This window comes from Monodelphis domestica, chromosome 8, assembly GCF_027887165.1.
Source record: "Monodelphis domestica isolate mMonDom1 chromosome 8, mMonDom1.pri, whole genome shotgun sequence".
NCBI classification, from domain to species: domain Eukaryota; kingdom Metazoa; phylum Chordata; class Mammalia; order Didelphimorphia; family Didelphidae; genus Monodelphis; species Monodelphis domestica.
The window spans coordinates 185,915,860-185,934,723 of NC_077234.1; the positions used below are offsets into that span (position 1 = coordinate 185,915,860).

General features: G+C 38.8%; 1 protein-coding gene across 1 annotated transcript in view; it reads left to right on the plus strand.

Annotated features, from left to right (window-relative positions):
* Positions 1–1,409: 1,409 nt before the first annotated feature.
* Positions 1,410–18,864, plus strand: part of TMCO3 (transmembrane and coiled-coil domains 3) — a 70,817-nt gene continuing 53,362 nt past the window's right edge. Inside the window, exon 1 of the mRNA XM_001373872.5 lies at positions 1,410–1,547. The gene's annotated coding sequence lies outside the window, so the exon portion shown is untranslated. The remainder of the gene's footprint in view (positions 1,548–18,864) is intronic.

Consider the following 18,864-nt stretch of genomic DNA (forward strand, 5'->3'; position numbering starts at 1 on the left):
CAGACAGAAATTCCCAGAAAATGGTTATAGACAAGGAGGGTGCAAATCCAGATACAGGTGTGTTTTGGGGTCTGACCCATTACAGGTGAATTTAAGGACACCAAAAAGAGAATAAGAGGCATGCACAGTTTGGGGGGATTCCCCTGGCCTGCAAGAGTCTTTAGTGCTCGTGTCTTGTGTTCCCTCCATTTGTTTGGTCTTCTTATCCTCCTGGAATGCCCTTATCTAGGGAGGGTACAGAACAGTACAAGAACAGTAAAAACCGTATAAGACCAATATAGATGATTAATGATACAGAACAGTACAAGCCTAATATAAATGATTAATAATGCAGATTTTGCCATGTATGCTAACTAGTGAAAAATACAAGATTTCAGAACATGAGGGTCCTGTGCCTATCACAGTCCACTTCCATTATGTGTCTTGCATTTCTCCATCAGCATACCAGCTCTTTAAGATAGGATCCTTTTGTTTGTTCATTCTTCCGGACTATTTCTTGAGTTTGGACCTGGTTAGTGCTAGACTCTACACACTTCTGGGAGGTGGGAGGTGGATGTCTAGTCCGAGTTTCTGCCCTTTTACCTGCTGCTGTTTCTCCAGCTCATTCTTCAAGTTTTCAGTGTCTCCAAAATGGTGTGATCTGAGGAAAACTCTGCTCACGGCCCTAACTCACCTGAGTTGTGCAAATTCCCAATCCGGGCTGGGCATACTGGCTTGTGCTGGACTGAGAGTTTCAGTAGACTGCTACTGGCCTCTTCCTGTTCGTCTCCTGGCAGTTCGAAGCCACTGAACTGCTTTTCCCACCCTCATGTGGTCCAGAATCCCTCTCCTCGTTATTTTCCTACAGGTTTGGGTACTGGGCTAAACACTAGCCATGAGTTACCGCTCGGTTTCTGAGATCACAGCCCTGACACTGCTCTGTTTGGGACTATGCTCTTTGCCCGGTACATAAATAGTGGTTATTTGAAGGTGCCCCCCTTGAGCTCTCTCACAAGTCCTCAGGGTCTGTCACAACCCCACCTCCTAGCTGGAAAAATGACTCGGTCACCTTTCCCTCATCAGAACTCTCCCTGGTGAGTTTTTCCGATGGATGTAGTGAGGCGGTAGGGGTCAGCCAAGATCACTCTTCCTCTTAGTCGCGCCATCTTGACTCCTCCCCGCTGGCCACTCTCAAAGGGGCGGAGCCAGATCTACCCCATCCCTCCTTCCTCTTATTTCCCCCTCCTCTTTTATTGGTACCTCCCCCGCCCCCACCCCTAGCCCGTGCCTGGATTGTGCTTCCGTTGGGAAGAGGGGCAGGGAGCCACGGCCGCGGCGGCCACTTCCCGCCCTCGCGGACCTTCCTCACCTGCGAGAGAGATGCTGGAGAAGGCAGCAGCTTGTCCTCCGGCTCTAACAGCTCCGCTCCTCACGTCCTCTCTGCTGAAGGGCTGCGGCTCTGCCCCGCCCCGCCCCTCCTGCCCTGCCCGGTTCGGCGCGGTCCAGGAGCCCAGACTACTGGCACCGGTGCTCCGCCGCGGGTGAGAAAGCAGGCCCCGCCCGAGGAGGTGAGGACAGTTCTGGACCGTGGCTAGGCAGTGGGCTCTGCGGCCCCGGGACTCGGCCTCCTCCCCTCCCCAAACTGGGGGAGGCCTTGGGGGTCTGGGGGCGGAGATTGTAGGATTTTTGCTTTTTGGGACCGCCTGAAAGGAGGCTCCGCGCCTTTTCTATCTTAGATTTTCGCCCGAGGACAGAATTCAGAGGGGCTGTGCACTTGGGGGGAGGTGGGAACGAAGTCTTTATTTCCACATAATTGGTTTCCTTTCTAATCTCGGATATTATATTTTGTGCATTTAAAAACATTCTTCTTATGGGCTTCGCCAAGGTCCGCAGAGCGCCTGGACCTCGAAAAGGTTAAGACCCCCTGGCTTAAGCGGTTTTTAAATGCCTTCGTGCCACCAGCACCCCAAACCCCCCGTCCTCCTTGCTGGACCGGAATGATTTTTGCAGTCTCAAGGTACTGCTTTAGAAATGGTTAGTTCAGCGCCTGTTGAGGAGGTGATGAGTCTTTGCCTAGACGTTGACACGTAACCCCCAGAAGACTGGCCCAGGTGGGAGGGATGCTTCAGCCCGACTGGAGCCCGTGGGCTTTTGGAGGCTCTTCTCAGTCAGCCCTTCCATGGGACGGGGTGGGGGGGTTGAGCCAAGATTATCTATCACCTGCAGCGCTGCTTACTTAACAAGTCGTTGGGCACTCGGTACGCATAAGATTGCTCATCTGTTTTTCTGAGTTTCATGCCTAGAGACTGGTTAAATTAAAAGAATAAAATTTATATTAGTTTAAGAAATGAATTGGAATGACTAGTAGAGAAAAAGTACAGCCTTAGGCAATTTCCTTTGGGGGGCCTTCTGAGAAATTCATGGATACATAGAGGTTTGCAAATTGGAGTTCTAAAATCCACCTTTCTGTAGACCCTTTGACCGGGGAGGATCAGACCAGACAAGTTAAATGATTTGCACAATCTTAGTTCTCCTGGAGGGATTAGTTCGGTATTCTTTACTCTTACTCATTAATGCTTCTCTTTTTATTAGTTCACATTTTGACTGCTGCCTTTTTGGCTTTTCGCCTAATTAAATAAACCAAAAACTTGATTATTAGTGAGTTGCTTACCATTTATTAGTACAGTACTGAATTTTTCATTAAACTGAATTGATCTGATGACATCCATTAAACTGAAGTGAAAAGCCATCCCATTTGATTTATTTTTTTAAGTCTCTATTGATATCTTTTGCTTTTAAATTACCTAAATTTCTACTTGTATGCCATCCTCTCCTTCAGGAGAGCCATTCCATGTAACAAAGAATTGTTTTGAAAAAAAGAAAATTAGGAAGGTCACTGGTGGATTTCCTACCTCTGTAGAGTGGGAAACAGTGCTTTCTCATTTGATGTCTTATTTTTATCTTTTTTTTTTGTTAAAACGACTTTTCTGAGATAAAAGACTATGTGGAATTGTTCTCCAATCTTATCCTAGTAGATGAAAAATTTGAAGGGTGACTATAATCACTATTATAAATAATAGTGCAGATTTCAGCTCTAATTTGATTCATTTTCTTAAGTTCTTAATATATGTGTACATATCTCATGCTTTTTCGGTGTGTTCTTGGATATATTGCCAACTCCTGTTTTATAGAATTTTTTTTTAAAACCCTTACCCTCTGTCCTGGAGTCAATACTGTGTATTGGCTCCAAGGCAGAAGAGTGGAAAGGGCTAGGCAATGGGGGTCAAGTGACTTGCCCAGGGTCACACAGCTGGGAAGTGTCTGAGGTCAGATTTGAACCTAGGACCTCCCATCTCTAGGCCTGGCTCTCAATTCACTGAGCCACCCAGCTGCCCCTTTTATAGAATTTTTAATGCTGATGCCCTTACCTCTTTTGTAAAGATGAGATTTATCTGTATCATCAATTAATGTTTATCTTTTTTTTTAATTTGTTTAATTAATTTAGAGTATCCTTTCATGATTACATGATCCTTCCATGGTTACATGATTCATGTTCTTTCCCTCCTGTAGCCAATGAGCAATTCCACTGGGTTTTACATGTGTCATTGATCAAGACTTATTTCCATATTATTAATATTTGCAAGAGAATGATCATTTAGAGTCTAGATCCCCAATTATATAATATTTAACCATGTGTTCAAGAAAATGTTTTTCTTCTCTGTGTCTGCTCCCACAATTCTTTCTCTGGATGTGGATAGTGTTTCTCATAAGTGCCTCAGAATTGTCCCAGTTTATTGCTTTGCTGCTAGAAGTCCATTGAGTTCAATAATTCATGATTATCTACAACAAAATTTTAATCCAAATTAAATCTCCCTAATTTACAAGTCTGTTCAGATAACTCATTACTTCAAAATCCTATCTGGATAGAATATAAACTCCTTACTTCACCTAGTATTCAAAGCCCTCTGTGATCATCTTCATTCTATTCTAGCCTTGTTTCATACCAATTTATTTCACACATTCTACATTTAGTTAAATGGAGTGTCTGGTTTCCATACATCAGCTTGTTGAAATCCTGGCAGTTCTGATGCCTCTTCCTCTGGGAAGCTTTCTCAGCTGCCAGCTAAATGATTACTTCCTTTTCAATCTTTCACACTTTTTTACTTGACCTACCTAGAACACTGATCCTGGTTTTGGAAGACCTGAATTCAAATCTAAGTTCTGATGATTATTACCTTTGTGACCTTGGACAAGTCACTCGACCTCTACCAGCCCCAGTTTCCCCATCTGTAAAATGAGAATAAGCATATATTTCATAGGGTTGTTGTGAGGTTCAAATGACATCTGTAGTATATAATCCCACCTTACCACATCGCATGTAGAATGCTTTGTAAACCTTAAAACACTATAGAAATGTTAGAAGTTACTATTATTAATCATCCTGATCCTCAGTGTTCTCATCTATAAAATGAAGGAGGTAGGGATGGAGTTGGACTGGATGACCTCACAGTTTCCTTTCAGCTCCTGAATTATGTATGGAGGCATTCACAGTTTTAAAATAGCATTTTTATTCAGTCTTGCCAGCTGAATGAATATTATCCAGTTCTTTTCCAATCCAATAAATAGTAACCATCTATTACATACAGTGGCAGTGTGGTATATAGTGTGATAAATGTATTAGTGGCCAAAAACTTGGAGCTAGGTGACTTAGGTAATGTAAATAATACTCCATTTAGCCAAGTCATTGAGGAAATTAAACTTAACACATGTGAATTCTCAAGATTACTGAAATTTAACTGGTTAAGTGCTAAACTTTTTTTAAAAATTACTTTGGGTGAAAATATTTCAAAAATGTACCAGACATATCTTACTGTTTAAGCCATAAACCAAACAAGAATTTTACTTTTTTCTCAGTAATTATAGTTCATTTCTTTCTTTTTTTTTAAACATTATTTTATTTGGTCATTTTCATACATTGTTCATTGGAAACAGATCATTTTCTTTCCTCCCCCAACCCCCCCACCCCTTCCCTAGCCAATGCACGATTGGTATCACATGCATCCTTGCTCTGAACCCATTTCCTTGTTGTTGGTATTTGCATTAGGGCGCTCATTTAGCATCTCTCCTCCATCATGTCCCCTCAACCTCTGTAGTCAAGCAGTTGCTTTTCCTCGGTGTTTTTACTCCCACAGTTTATCCTCTGCTTGTGGGTAGTATTTTTTTTTTCTCGTAGATCACTGCAGGATGTTCAGGGATATTGTAAAGCCATTACTGGAGAAGTCCATAATGTTCTCTTGTACCACAATGTGTCAGTCTCTGTGTACAATGTTCTCCTGGTTCTGCTCCTCTCGCTCTGCATCACTTCCTGGAGGTTGTTCCAGTCTCCATGGAATTCCTCCACTTTATTATTCCTTTGGGCACGATAGTATTCCATCACCAACATATACCACAATTTGTTCAGCCATTCTCCAATTGAAGGGCATCCCCTCATTTTCCAATTTTTGGCTACCACAAAGAGCACAGCTATGAATATTCTTGCACAAGTCTTTTTCCTTATTGTCTCTTTGGGGTACAAACCCAGCAGTGCTTTGGCTGGATCAAAGGGCAGAGTCTTTTATCGCCCTTTGGGCATAGTTCCAAATGGCCCTCCAGAATGGTTGGATCAATTCACAACTCCACCAGAAATGAATTAGTGTCCCTACTTTGCCACATCCCCTCCAGCATTCATTACTTTCCATAGCTGTCATGTTAGCCAATCTGCTAGGTGTGAGGTGATACCTCAGAGTTGTTTTGATTTGCATCTCTCTGATTATAAGAGATCTGGAACATTTTTCATGTGCTTATTAATAGTCTTGATTTCTTTAACTGAAAATTGCCTATTCATGTCCCTTGCCCATTTTTCAATTGGAGAATGGCTTGATTTTTTGTACAATTGGTTTAGCTCTTTATAGATTTGAGTAATTAGACCTTTGTCAGAGGTTTTTGTTATGAAGATTGTTTCCCGATTTGTTGCTTTCCTTCTAATTTTAGATACATTGGTTTTGTTTGTACAAAAACTTTTTAATTTGATGTAGTCAAAATTATTTATTTTGCATTTTGTGACTCTTTCTAAGTCTTGCTTGGTTTTAAAATCTTTCCCTTCCCAAAGGTCTGACATGTATACTCTTCCGTGTTGACCTAATTTACTTATAGTTTCCTTCTTTATATTCAAGTCATTCGCCCATTCTGAGTTTATCTTGGTGTAGGGTGTGAGGTGTTGATCCAAACCTAATCTCTCCCACACTGTCTTCCAATTTTCCCAGCAGTTTTTATCAAATCCTGGATTTTTGTCCCAAAAGCTGGGATCTTTGGGTTTGTCAAAGACTGTCTTACTGAGGTCATTTACCCCAAGTCTATTCCACTGATCCTCCTTTCTGTCTCTTAGCCAGTACCAAATTGTTTTGATGACAGATGCTTTGTAATATAGTTTGAGATCTGGGACTGCAAGGCCACCTTCCTTTGTATTTTTTTTTCCATTATTTCCCTGGATATCCTTGATCCTTTATTCTTCCAAATGAACTTTGTTAAGGTTTTTCTCTAATTCAGTAAAATAGTTTTTTGGTAGTTCAATGGGTATGGCACTAACTAGATAGATAAGTTTGGGTAGGATGGTCATTTTTATTATGTTAGCTCATCCCACCCATGAGCAATCAATGTTTTTCCAATTGTTTAGATCTAGTTTTAATTGTGTGGAGAGTGTTTTGTAGTTGTGTTCATATAGTTCCTGTGTTTGTCTCAGCAGATAGATTCCCAAGTATTGGAATTTCTCTTTCTAATTCTTGCTGCTGAACTGGGTTGGAGATATATAGAAATGCTGATGACTTATGTGGGTTTATTTTGTATCCTGCAACTTTGCTAAAGTTGTTGATTATTTCGATTAGCTTTTTGGTTGATTCCCTGGGATTCTTTAAGTAAATCATCATATCATCCGCAAAGAGTGACAGCTTGGTCTCCTCATTGCCAATTTTAATACCTTCAATTTCTTTTTCTTCTCTAATTGCTACTGCTAGTGTTTCTAGTACAATATTAAATAATAAAGGTGATAATGGGCATCCTTGTTTGACTCCTGATCTTATTGGGAAGGCTTTGAGTTTTTCCCCATTGCAGATGATGTCTGCTGATGGTTTTAGGTATATACTGTTTATTATTTTTAGGAAAGGCCCTTCTATTCCTATACTTTTTAGTGTTTTCAATAGGTATGGGTGTTGTATTTTGTCAATGGCTTTTTCTGCATCTATTGAAATAATCATGTGATTTTTGTCGGTTTGCTTGTTTATATGGTCAGTTATGTGGATGGTTTTCCTAATATTGAACCATCTTTGCATTCCTGGAATGAATCCTACCTGATCGTAGTGGATAACCCTTGTGATGACTTGCTGGAGTCTTTTTGCTAGTATCCTATTTAAGATTTTTGCATCTATATTCATTAGGGAGATTGGCCTATAGTTTTCTTTCTCTGTTTTTAACCTGCCTGGCTTTGGGATCAGTACCATGTTTGTGTTGGAAAAAGAATTTGGTAGAACCTCTTCTTGGCTTATTCTGTCAAATAGTTTGTATAGTATTGGGGTTAGCAGTTCTTTGAATGTTTGATAGAATTCATTTGTGAATCCGGCTGGACCTGGGGATTTTTTCTTAGGGAGTTCTTTGATGGCTTGTTCAATTTCTTTTTCTGATATGGGGTTGTTTAGGTAATTTATTTCTTCTTCTTTTAGTCTAGGCAATTTATATTTTTGTAAGTATTCATCCGTATCACTTAGATTGCCATATTTTTTGCTATATAATTGGGCATAGTAGTTTTTAATGATTGCCTTGATTTCCTCTTCATTAGAGGTGAGGTCTCCCTTTTCATCTTGTATACTGTCAATTTGGTTTTTTTCTTTCCTTTTTTAATTAGACTGACTAGTACTTTGTCAATTTTATTTGTTTTTTCAAAGTACCAGCTTCTAGTCTTATTTATTAAATCAATAATTCTTTGACTTTCAATTTTATTAATTTTTCCTTTGATTTTTAGGATCTCTAATTTAGTCTTCATCTGAGGATTTTTAATTTGTTCACTTTCTAGTTTTTTAATTTGTATGCCCAATTCATTGACCTCTGCCCTTCTTAATTTGTTTATATATGAACTCAAGGATATCAATTTCCCCCTGAGTACTGCTTTGGCTGCATCCCATAGGTTTATTGTTTGCTGATCTCTTCCCCTCTGTTCCATTTGCTGAGTAGTAGCTGTCTATTGTAGTTTCTTCTTTTTCTGTTGTTTGCTCAAATTCACCCCCTTCTTTACTCCCCGTATTTGTCTGTGCTCTTGTTCCTCTCATTTTCTTTGTTTTTTGGGGACTTCTATCAGTCTCCCCTCTTGGAGCTTTAACAGAAGATCTCTTGGTGTAGTCTCTGGGGGAGGGTTGTTGGGGGTTTGAGCTTCCCTGTCCTCTGGAGGCTTTTGATTGGCTTAAAGTCCAGCAGTCAGTGAGGATGGGTGGGGAGCCTGGGCTTCCCTGCCTTCTGGAGACTTTTGATGGGATTAGATTCAGCTGGTTCTTTCAGAAGACTCTGCTTTCTAAGGGGGGAGGGGTTGTGGCCTCCCTAGGCTCTGAGGGTTCCTGATGGGATTAGGTTCAGCTTGTTTGTACTGAATGAGCCCTAAAGCAAAAAACCTCCTCCACAATCTGTGTTGAATGCCAGAGACTGGCCCAGGTTACTTTCAAGGTAAGCTCTTCAGAGCAACCCCTTTGCCGGCCCTAAGGTCTCTCTTCTTTTAGTAGCTCTGAGGGCTCCTGATGGGATTGGGTTCAGCTGGTGCCCTAAAGCTGGGACCTCCCTTGAGACTCAGTTGGAAGGACCCAGCCAGGGGGCTACAGGCTTCCCCCTTCTCTCTATGTTTCCCTGTCGTCTGTGTTGGGCATCCCGGAGACTGGCTCAGGTTGCTTTCAAGGTGAGTCCTTCAAAATAGACAGCCCTGGGGCCCTTTTGCCAACCCTGAAATTCCTGATGCTGCCGTGGGCTCAAGCACTCTGCGTTTGGGGGAATGGGTCCTGGGACCTTCTGCCTGCCCCTCCGAGTGATCTAGGGTTTTGGCTTTTGGGGGGGCCGTACCTTTTGATCCAGGTCTGGGAGGAGGGTTTCCCGGGTCTGTCCTGTTATTCAGCTTGAATTTCGGTGTCCTAGGAGCTCTCAGTTTGCAATCTGTAAGGAAGGGTTTCTGAGGTCTGAACTTTCGCAGCTTCTAAGCTGCCATCTTAACCGGAAGTCAATTATAGTTCATTTCTGTGAACCTCAGTTATTTCAATATGCTGTAATACAGATATAGCTTTAGGGTCTTTTGAAGTAGGTAAAATTCTTTGCTTCCTGGAGAAGTAAGCTTCAAACTTCTTTGAGTTCTTGGACTAGTATTAATAGGTTTTGCTTTTCTGCCTCCTTTCTGTTGTTACTTGAAAGGAATATGAAACTTGAATTTTATTGAGTTCATATACATGAGTGTATAAGACCATATGTAAATAAAGGCAATTAAAACTCAAAAAAAAAACTCCTGGTAGTATACTGAATTGGACATCAGCAACTCCATGTCTCCTGCCAATTTGTTGCTTTTATTGGAATGACTCTGACAGAGGGACATGGCAAAAGATGACACAGAATTAGAGATTCATGGTTGCCTGCAACCTGGAAAGTTATCTGGTTCAAATTCTCCTCCCCATCCCATTGTACAAAAGAGGAAAATGAAGTCTGGACAGGTTAAGAGATCTACCTTCATACTTATAAGAAAGAACATTATCCACATCCAGAGAAAGGACTGTGGGAGTAGAAACTCAGAAGAAAAACATATGATTGATCACATGGTTTAGTTAGAGAGATGTTTAGGGATGCTGACTTTAAATGATCACTATTGCAAATATTAATGTGGTTTTGAATAATGATACATGTAAAACCCAGTGGAATTGCTCATCAGCTCTGGGAGGGAAGAAGGAGAGGGGAGGGAAAGAACATAAGTCATATAACCATGGAAAAATATTCTTAATTAAAAAAATTTTTTTAGAGAGATCCACTCTCAGTCACAGCATGCAAGTGGCAGAAATAGGATTCAAATCTAGGTCTTCTCACTCCATGTATTTGAGTCTTTAGTTTCATCATCTGCACTGGTTTAGAAGTGACTTGCTCAAGTCATAAAGTAAGTGTCAGAGAAAGGGTTTGAAACTTGAGTTTTGAGATTCCAACTCCAACACTTTTAACTATTACACTGCTAGAAGTCCCTTATGGTATGGTTTTGTTTCATTTGAGAGAGAGGGACTTTTCTTTATTCTGAACTTAACAGATACCAGATAAAATTATAATATATTTCCATATTCATACTAGGTTAGAAGATGATTGAGTATATGATGGTGAATCTATACTATAGAGTTTGATATTCTTTTAAAGTATGGGGAAGTTTCAAAGTTCTGCTTTTCTGTTTTTGTCTGTGCTATTAAAAAATACTTCAATGACTCCCCTTTTCTTTGTTAGCCTATCCCCCAGCCTTATTTTTCCTCCCACTCCACTGAAAAGAAAAAGGAAAACAGTATCTTTGTAATATATTTGCATTGTCAAGCAAACCACATTCCCAAATTGGTCGTGTCCAGAAATCTGTGTCATGTTCTAAATCTTGAGCCTCTCACCTCTTGGGAGGTAGGTAGCATGCTTTATTATCAGTACCTCTGAATAATGAGGTAATCGTTCCATTAAGGAGAATTCTTTTGCCTTTCAGAGTTGTCTTCACAATATTGCTATTAAGGTATAAAGTGTTTATATATAGGTATGTAAAGGTATATATAGGTTTATAAAGGTATAAAGTATATAAAGTGTATAAGGTATAAAGTATCAATTCACACACATCTTTCCAGGTTTCTCTGAGACCATCCCTTCCATAAATGTCTCTTATGCAGCAATACTCCATAAAATTCATATATCATAATTCCTGTCCAGAATTACTATAAATACTTTTATATATTGAAGCCCTTTTTCCCTTTCTTTGGTTTTGTTGGCATATGAGTATGTATTATCATTGGATCTGCCTGCTTAATAGTGGGTGTCTCCCAAGGTTCTGTTCTGGGATCTCTTACATTTTTTCTGCCTTCTGCTTCAGACTATCTTACTTGGTGCTCTAATAATCACCCATGTAGTCATTCTCGGTCACCGAGAGACTACCACTAATAATCACCCATGGATTCAGTTTTCATCTCCATGTAGACGACCTCAGATTTGCTTACCCAGCCCTAACTATTCATCCAATGTCTAAATTTGCATCTCTTACTGTCTAGTGGACATCTCAAACTGTATGTCCCATAGACATCTTAAACTCAACATAGCCAAAATTAACTTTTCTTATCCCTTTCCCTATCGCAAACTATTACCTTGTCAAACTTCCATTTACTGCCCCAATTATTACCATCCTCACCCTGTTATGTAGCCTGTTATGTAACTAAGGTACCATCCTTGACTCCTTGTTCTGTTCTTCAAGTACTCTCTTCTCTCCTCTGACACCACCTCTGATTCCAAGTACAAGCTCTCATCACCTCATACCTAGACTATTGCAGTGTGGCCTGAGAGTTAGTTTCCTGGCCTAAAGTCCCCACACCAGTCCATTGCCCACTGAGCTGTCAAATAAATCTTCCTTAAGTGCAGTCTGACTGTGTCAACCTCTCTCCCTCCCCCATCAGTAAACTTCAGTGGCTCCCTATCACCTCCATAATGAAACATGAAACCTTCTATTTGGCATTTAAAGCCCTTCATAACTTGAACACTTCTTACCTTTCTATTCTTCTTAATCACCTCAATGTACTCTGATTTAGTCACACACACACACACACACACACACCCCTCCCCTTTGCTGTTCTTGTACACAACACGCCATCTTCCAACAAGAAGCTGTGCATAGAATGCTGACCCTGGAGTCAGAAAGACTTGAATTCAAAGCCAGCCTCAGATATTTACTAGCTGTGTGACCCTAGGAAGTCACTTAACTTCTATTTGCCTCAGGTTCCTCAAGTATAAAATGTACCTCTCTTGCAAGGTTGTTGTGAGACTCAAATGAGATAATATTTGCAAAGCATTTATCATAGTGTTGAATGCATAGTAGGTGCTACATTATTACTTCTTCCCTCACTGATTCTTTCCCTTTATGGGCATTTTCACTGACTCTCCTCCGTGCCTAGAATGGTCTCCTTCCTTATCTGCCTCCTGGCTTCCCAGACTTTCTAGAAGATGCTTTCCCTTATCTCCTTTGTCTTCTCTCTGTTGATTATCTCCAATTTGTCTTGAATATATCTTGTTTCTATGTAGTTACTTTCATGTAGTCTCCCCCCATTAGACTGTGAGCTCTTTGACAGCAGGAACTGTCTGTTGCCTTTCTGGTATCCTCAGTGCTTACCACAGTGCTTGACATAGAGGTTCTTAATAAGTACTTGTTGCCTGAGATTTAATGGATGTGGTTTCAAATTGCGTTCCATAATGGTACAGTCCCTCTTATCAAGAGATTAGATACAAGGTAGCAAAATTTTTTCCTTGTTTATGATTTTGGCCATAGTAAATCATGAAGATCATTTACCGAAATGTTGGAAGGTTGCAATCTGTGTTAGCTGAATAAACATCCATACTAATGGAACTAGAGATAGTTTGAAGTATTGAAGACAGTCGATAAGAATTTATTTTTTTAAGCTCTTAACTACTATTTTAGAATTGTTACTAAGTATTGGTTCCAAGGCAGAAGAGCAATATAGGCTAGGCCCGTGATGGTGAACCTATGACACGTGTGTCAGCACTGACACACATAGCCATTTTTGATGACACATGGCTGCATGTGGCCACATATAGAGAAGTGTGGGATCACATGCCAAGATGGACATTTTTTTCTCAAGGTTATATATCACCCGAGTTATGCTCAGATTTTTGGCGAATTTGACACACCAAGCTCAAAAGGTTGCCCATCACTGGGCTAGGCAATGGGGGTTAAGTGATACAGTTAGGAAGTCTGAGGTCGGATCTGAACCCAGGACCTCCCATCTCCAGGGCTGGCTCTCAATTCCCTAAGTAGCCTAGCTGTTCCTTGGTACAAATTTGTTAAGTGCTTATTCTGTGCTTTGATGTGCTAACTGCTGGGCACACAAAGAACGACAAAAATAGTACCCATTCTCAAGGAGCTCGCGTTCTAATGGGAAGCCAAATATGAAAATAACTAGGTATATAAAAGATTCAAGATAAGGGAAGAATAGCTACTGAATAAGGTCTCTTGTAGAAGGCAGGATTTGACTTGAGTATCAGAGGAAGCTATGGAGACTATGAGATGGAGATGAGGAGGGAGAGCATTCTAGCATGGGGGCACAGCCAATGCAAAGCTAGAGGGGAAGGAAATAGAGCACAGGCCAGTATAGTTCTACCATTCTGTATGGAGAAGAGTTAAAGTTAAGAAGATTGGAAAGGTAAAAAGGGGTCAGAGATTTAAAAGCGAAAAACAGGATTTTAGATTTGATTGTGAAGGTAACTGGGAGCCACTGGAATTTGTTTTTGGAGGGTTGGCATGGTTAGATACATGCTTTAGGAAAGTCCTCAACTTTGGCAGCTGAGAGGAGAAGGATTGCATTAGGGAAGAACTTGAGGCAAGGAGACCAATTTCAAGACATTATAGAAGTAGAAACTTTTCATATTTGGCAGCGGACTGGATGTGAGCAAATTAGTGATATGCAACTGGGTTTTATGAGGCAGACTAGGATGGGATACACTAGATTTGGATATCATTTGCTCAGAGGTGATAATCGAGCCCAGGGGAACTGATGAGATCACCAAATGAGATAACCTAGTGTAGGAGTTTTTAATCCCTTTTTATATCGGGGACCCATTTAGCAGCCTGATGAAGCTTATGACCCCTTCTCAGAATGTTTTAAAAAAATAAAATAAATCTATTTAGGATTGCAAAAGAAACTAATTATATTGAATATACTTACCAAATATTAAAAAGAAAAACAAGCAGGCACCTCAGGTTAAGGACCTCTTGTCTAGAAGAGAGTAGAGCATTCATAGGAATACCAAAAGTTAACCAGTTTGTTCTAGATGAAGATCCAACAAAAGAGACTAAGAAGGTGTCTCAGACTGGTAGGAGGAAAACTAGGAGAGGCTAGTATAAGATCAGTTTAGAGAGGAAAGAGTATCAGGAAAATAAGGTGATCAGGTACAGGTGTTTTTCAGAGAGGTCAAGAAATATTGAAAGATGTTTGGCAAATAGATCTTCAGGACATGACTAACAGGATGAAGAAATAGACATTCTCTCTGATCAAGACTTTTTAAAAAAATAATATTTTATTTGATCATTTCCAAGCATTATTCATTAAAGACAAAGATCATTTTCTTTTCTCCCCCTCACCCCCCATAGCCGACGCGTGATTCCACTGGGTGTCACATGTGTTCTTGATTCAAACCCATTTCTATGTTGTCAATATTTGCATTAGAATTTCGTTTAGAGTCTCTCCTCTGTCATGTCCCCTCAACCACTGTAGTCAGGCAGTTGCTTTTCCTCGGTGTTTCTATTCCCATAGTTTATTCTTTGCTTATGAATAGTGTTTTTTCTCCTAGATCCCTGCAAATTGTTCAGAGATATTACACCACCACTAATGGAGAAGTCCATTACCTTCGATTGTACCACAATGTATCAGTCTCTGTGTATAATGTTCTCCTGGTTCTGCTCCTCTCGCTCTGCATCACTTCCTGGAGGTTGTTCCAGTCTCCATGGAATTCCTCCACTTTATTATTCCTTTGAGCACAATAGTATACCATCACCAACATATACCACAATTTGCTCAGCCATTCCCCAATTGATGGGCATCCCCTCATTTCTGATCAAGACTTCTTAATAATAATGATAATTTATATAGTGCTTTATTACTATGTGTCAGACACAGAGTGCTAAGATCTTTATAAATATGATTTCATTTGATCCTCATAATAACCCTGGGAGGCAAGTGCTATTTTTATCCTTATTTTATGGATGAGAAATCAAGCAAGACAGGTTAAGTGATTTGCCTATGGTCACAGTAAGTGTCTGAGGTAAACTTAATTCATAATTTTAGATGTGAAGGGACTAAACAATCCAACAAAATGAAAGTTTGATAGGATTAAAAAAAATACCCTACAGTATGTATTTAAAGAAACACTCAAAAAACTAACGTGCACTTTACAGTAAGAAGCTGGAACAACATTTACTATATAACAGATGTATCCAAAAAAGCATAAGTTACAACTGTGCTTTCAGAAGAACCAAAAGCAAATTTTATAGCATGGAGATAAACAAAGAAATAACATTATGCTGAAATGAGCTACAGGCAACAAACCAGTGTCAGTATTAAATATCTCCTCCAAATACCCTCATAAAGGAAAAATTAACAACTATAATAATAGTAGGAAAGCTCCAACAAAATAGAGAAAATACAGATTTGAACAAATTACTAGAGAAAGAGGAGCTAAAAGACTTATTCTTTAGTGTCTTTTCTTGGAACTTCTAAATGGAACTGTTAAAGAACATACACATTTCTCAGCATGCATATAACTTTTTCAAAAATTGACCAAGTCTTAGGGCACAGCAGTATTGTAAAGAAATGTAAAAAGACAGAATAAGTAATATTGTGATAATCATGTGAAAGTAATAATGAAGCAACCTAATAAAGTTTCCAGGATGTATCTAAAGCAGTCTTGGGAGGAAATTATATCCATAAAACATAATTTATAAAATAGAGCATTTTTTTAAAATTGAGAAAAACAAAATAAGTATGAAGAAATGTTAAAAGTTAAAGAACTAGGTGGGTTAGAAATAAAAAGATCATAAAAGTAATAAAAAAGTTGGTTCTTTGAGACAAAATTAACCTTTAGCTAACTTGATAAAAAGAAGAGGGTAGAAAATCAAATTGACAAAATAGCAATGTACAAAGTGAAATCATAGCAGAGCTGGAAGAAATAAAAGTAATTATCAGATGTTCCTTTGCAGAGTAATATGCAAACAAAACAGAACAAATAGAATAGGGAAATACTTTCAAAAATACTCAAACTAATTAAACCAAATAGAGATTTTAAATAAAGCAATGTATAATAAAAGGAGGGGAAAATAACTAACCATAATAATAATATAAATAATAATAATAATAATAAAAATAAATAACCAAGAGGGAAGAAACTTTTTTCTTTCTCAGTGCATTCACAAGGGAACTATCACAACTTTTAAAGAGCAATTAGTAGTAATGCTAACACAAATTATTCTCAAAAATTGAATAAGAAAGCACTCTTAACAGCTTCTTTTTAGGAGACAAATATAGTCCTAATATCTAAACCAGGGGCAGATAAAGCAAAGAAATATAGACCATCATTAATAGTTATTAAAAAATTTTAAGTAAAATCTTATCAAACACACTATAGTGATCTATCTTAAGAATTCATTATCTATTATTTGGATTTGGATTTATACTAAGAATATAACAGTGGTGGTCCAGCATTAAGAAAACCATTAACATAATCACAAGAAAAAGAAACAGATCAAACTACATTACCATCTCAATGCAAAAAATCTTAATAAAGTACAAGACTTTTTTCCTAAACCTGCTACATAGTATAGGTAGAGAGAGACCTTTTTTTACTATCATAAAATTATCTAAAGCCAAAAGCAAGCATCATAGACAATCAAGACAGCAACTAGAAGGGGGATGGGAAGAGAGGAAGGGAGTGAGGGAGATAAATTTGATCATAGAACTTAGAAAAACTTGTGTGGAAATTGGTCATTACATGTAATTGGTTAAAATATATATATGTATATAAACAAAAAACCCCAAACTAAGTTAATATCTTTTTGTTAACTGTTGAATGAACTATAGGTATCTCATTTCTTATTCCAAACAAAAACTGCCATAGCACTAGCTTGAAAAAGGTCTAGTCCAGAACAGTTGATAACAATGGAAAGAGTTACAATTGAATGACATAGTTAGAAATCAGATTGTAGAAGGTTAAGAAGAGAAGAGGGTAAGTACAGACACCTACACCTAGCATGGATGGCGTTCTCAAGGAATCCAGCCAAGAAGGGGAAGTAGAGATACAGGATCATCGTTAGTAAGTCTGGTAGGGTCAAGTGAATATTTTTTAAGTATAAGAGAGACATAGATGGCTTTTTAGGCAACAGGAAAAGCAGCCAATAAATAAGGAAAGATTGAAGATTAGAGAGAAAATGGAGATGATAATCAAAATGATTCTTCAAAGTAGATAGGAGGGGTTGGGATCCAGGGTGTGTGTGTAGGAGTTTGGCTATGGCAAGAAAGGATACCTCTTCATGAGAGGTGGGAAGAAAGGAATTAGTGAGGTAAAATGACATTGTGAAGTGAGAAGGAAGAAGGAAATGCTGGCAAATGACTTAAATTTTGAAGTAGGAAGATGCCCATGTCACAAAGTCCAATCTATACCTGAATACGAATCTCTTCTACAGTATCAATGACAAGGGGTAATCTAGTGTTCTTTTGAAGTTCTCTACTGAGGAGAATCTACCACCTGCAAAGGCAAGGATTGTGCCTGTTTTGGGATAGTTTTGATTAACAAATTTCTCCTTATACTAGCTAAAATCAGCTTTCAAAGCAACTTCTTTCTTTTGCTCCCAGTCTTGACTATTGGGGCTAAGCAGAGCAACTCAAATCTCTCATCTATACAACAGCCTTTTATATAACCAAATGTAGAATTACATGTGGATTTATTTAGTCTTTTTTTATACAGTATACCCCTTGCTTTTGTACTTCTAGATCCAGTAGCACTGGCATCCTTACTGTTCCTTGAACAAGAACTCCTCACCTCCTAAATGAGAATTTCACTTGGGGTCTTAAAACGTTCTCCCTCCTCATCTCAGCCTTCTGGCTTCTTTCAAGTCTTGTCTAAAATCTCACCTTCTATAGGAAGCCATTCCAAATCCTCCTTAATCCTAGTGCCTTCTCTCTATTGATATTTCCAGTTTATTATGTCTGTAGCTTGTTTGTACAGAATTGTTTGCATGTTGCCTCTTCCATAAGACTTTGAGTACCTCGAGAGCAGGGATTGTCTTTTACCTTCCTTTGTATTGCCACTGTTTAGTATAGTGCCTGGCACATAGTTGGCACAATGTTTATTGACCAACTGACATTTCTTATTTGGGGACAAGCTTAGGCATTTTAATTATACAACATTTAGTTTCATTAAAATTTTTTTCCTTTAAAAATATTTTAGTAATATGTATATTGTTTTCTTAGTCCTGCTTATTTTACTCTGTATCAATTCTTACAAATCTTCCAGAATTCTTTATATACATAAATTCGCCTGGTGTAGTAATATTCCATTCCATCATATTCCTGTACTGCAATTTGTATCTATCCATTCCCCAGTTGATAGACAGCCAAGTCCTTTAACTTACAGATGATGAATTGAGACAGAGAAGTTAAATGATTTACCCAAGGTCAAATATATAGGAAAGATCCCAACTCAGATCAAGGTCATCTGACTCCAAACCTGATGCACTTTAAACTTTACCAGGTGGCTCCCTCTGACTTCAACGAATATACATTCTGCTAGTAGATACAATACTTTAAATAGGTAGGTAAATACATGATTTGAGAAGGGAAAATGTTCTCACATCTAGGGAGATGGCAAAGGCTTCCCTTTGGAAATGGTACTAGAGATGAGCCTTGAAGGAATTAAAGAATTCTAACTAATGCTACTTGCATCAAGGAAGAAAAGTATTCCAGGAATTAAAAGATGTTATAAACAAAGACATGGAGAAAGAATAACCCTCAGATTTGACAACAGCAGATAGAGATCAATTTGGCTTAGAGTATAGAG